This window comes from Mandrillus leucophaeus, unplaced genomic scaffold (genome assembly GCF_000951045.1).
Source record: "Mandrillus leucophaeus isolate KB7577 unplaced genomic scaffold, Mleu.le_1.0 Scaffold687, whole genome shotgun sequence".
Lineage (NCBI taxonomy): Eukaryota > Metazoa > Chordata > Mammalia > Primates > Cercopithecidae > Mandrillus > Mandrillus leucophaeus.
In genome coordinates, this window is record NW_012107441.1 from 841960 (window position 1) to 842312 (window position 353).

A 353-nucleotide genomic window follows, 5' to 3' on the forward strand; every position below is an offset into this window, starting at 1 on the left:
CAGCTCTCTGAAGACAGAAAATTCTGTTATCTTGAGACGTTTTGCCTTAATCTTAGAAATATAAGCAGAGATTATTCTAAGTTGCTTTCCAAATCCGATTCTTCATCCACATCAACTACATATTTATCTCTTTTCCCTCCCTTTTTATCCTTTGCATCCCATGAATGAGGATCATGTGAATCTCACTGTAAGCAGGGACTGGATATGCATGTGCATTGTGGTTTTCATGGAATGCTTTGCTCTGACCACTTGTTACTCGTCAGCTCCACTTGTTGATACTTAGAAAATGAAACAGGCTTTGGTGTTCCCCAAAGAGTGCACTCAATGAAGAAGAAACTCATATAGTGTATAAT